This window comes from Periplaneta americana, chromosome 14 (assembly GCF_040183065.1).
Source record: "Periplaneta americana isolate PAMFEO1 chromosome 14, P.americana_PAMFEO1_priV1, whole genome shotgun sequence".
Taxonomy (NCBI): domain Eukaryota; kingdom Metazoa; phylum Arthropoda; class Insecta; order Blattodea; family Blattidae; genus Periplaneta; species Periplaneta americana.
The window spans coordinates 108,851,707-108,853,789 of NC_091130.1; the positions used below are offsets into that span (position 1 = coordinate 108,851,707).

Here is a 2,083-nt window from a genome sequence, read left to right on the forward strand (position 1 = left end):
TGTTTTCCCTAATAGCTGCCTATCGCTAATATGTAATATTAATAAGAAATAGGCTAGTTCGAGTTGCTTTCTTCAGGCGGCATCAATCTTTATTTAACGAATTAGTTTTGGTTAGAACAGAGACAAATTAAATTATTCGAATTATGAGCGGAATCCACAGTCATCGTGCTGTGTTATCATGAAATAAGTACACAGATCTTTATTTCTTTGTCAGTATTTTTGTATTAGCATACAAACAAATAGTGAAGTATTATGTCGACTATTAAACTTTTACTACGTCATACTACTTTTGACCAATAAAACGGTACGAAAGGACGTCTTTCAACCAATCATGGCTGCTTATCGCACAATTTTATCGCTTCCCTAGCATTTGTTTAATTTTATCGCTTCTCTAGTAGTTGTTTGTTTTTATCACTACTCTAGCATTTGTTTCTTTGTTTGCCAACATTTCAAACTGCAAATTCTTTACGGTACTATAAAGCATGCTTTGCGATTTTAATTTGTTTCCCGCATAGATAGTCGATTGAAAATGGCGGCTGAGTTCATACATTTTGGTGAATGTAACATTAGTGAAATAGAATTTTAGCAAGTCAGTTAATATCTATTTTATTGTATTAGAGTACTTTATTTCTTCTAATCTTTATATACACTTTCTTCTGTTTTTATCACCTCACTATCATTTGTTTCTTTGTTTGCCAACATTTCAAACTGCAAATTCATTACGGCACTATAAAACATGCTTTGCGATCTTCATTTGTTTACAGCATAGTCAACTGAAAATAGCGCCTCCGTTCAAACCTTTTGGTGAAACTAACATCAGTGAAATACGTACAATTTCAGTAAGTCAATTAATATTATATTGTAGTCTATTGGAGTGCTTTATTTCTTCTAATCTTTGTATACTTTCTTCTAATCGTGTAATAGTCAATTAAATCCCACTCGAGATTTGATTTTCTCTAGATAAATCAAAACCTCTAGCGAGATTACTGTTAATAAATTGTTTTCCCAAAATATTTATGTGGACAAATGAAACTGAACGTAGACACGTCTGCTCAAGGCCGCGCATATGAGGAGAGGAGTTGAGGTAAAAGAGATGGAGCAAAAATGCATAATGTTGTTTAAGTGTTTACACAATATATTATTAACCAAATGGTAGGCCAATAAATTGTATTATCTGGAAATTAATAATAAAAAGCATAATTCAGTTTAACTAGCCTATGATATACCAGAAACCTTTCCCTCAATTTAAAATTGTGTATACGGGCCAGTGTAAAGACAACGAACGATATTCTTTACGCCGCATGGAAACAAGTTCAAGTTTTGATGTCACTTAGTTTTCGGTTAACAATTTTGTCGTAAATATTAAATTGCTACTTTCTCATTATTCTCCCGAATCATGCTAAGATAATGCAATTTTGTCATGCTGATTTTAGCAGTGTTTTCATCGAAGAATAAACTGGGATTCATGTGGTAATAAATTGAAAATATCTACAACTAGCAACGGTTTAGTTGGATCGGAACGCACCCGAACGCCGTTTGGCATTAATAAATTGATAATGTGAGTTCCTGTAAATAATTTTTTCCAACTAAATCACTGATAACTATTAGGGATAAATATTATTGTGATGTACCCAAGTACATATGATATTTCCGTGCAGGAATTCTGCGTTACCATATGATGAAGGGTGGATAGAACATAGAAAAATTCTCTCCGGCACCGGGACTCGAACCCGGGTTTTCAGCTCTACATGCTGACGCTCTATCCACTAAGCCACACCGGATTTCAATTCCTCTCAGTTCAAGTTCCACTTCTCAGTTTCAATCGGAACTGGAATCCGGTGTAGCTTAATGGATAAAGCGTCAGCATGTAGAGCTGAAAACGGGTTCGAGTCCCGGTGTCGGAGAAAATTTTTCTCCGCTCCACCCATCCTTCATCATATAGCAGGGATAAAGTTATGTTCCAGAGGTTAGAAGCGTACAGTTTTAACCGCACGCCAAGAAAGAAATGAGGAGACCGCGATTGATGAGACGAAGAAGCGTGTTTCGCAAGTGTGTGAGCAATTTCTTAACTCTGTGTGAGTGG

The 2,083-nt window shown here is 35.4% G+C and overlaps 1 non-coding gene across 1 annotated transcript; it reads right to left on the bottom strand.

Moving 5' to 3' along the window:
• Positions 1 to 1,709: 1,709 nt before the first annotated feature.
• On the bottom strand, positions 1,710 to 1,781 carry TRNAY-GUA (transfer RNA tyrosine (anticodon GUA)). The gene has a single exon. It is a non-coding gene; the product is annotated as a tRNA-Tyr (tRNA).
• Positions 1,782 to 2,083: the final 302 nt, after the last annotated feature.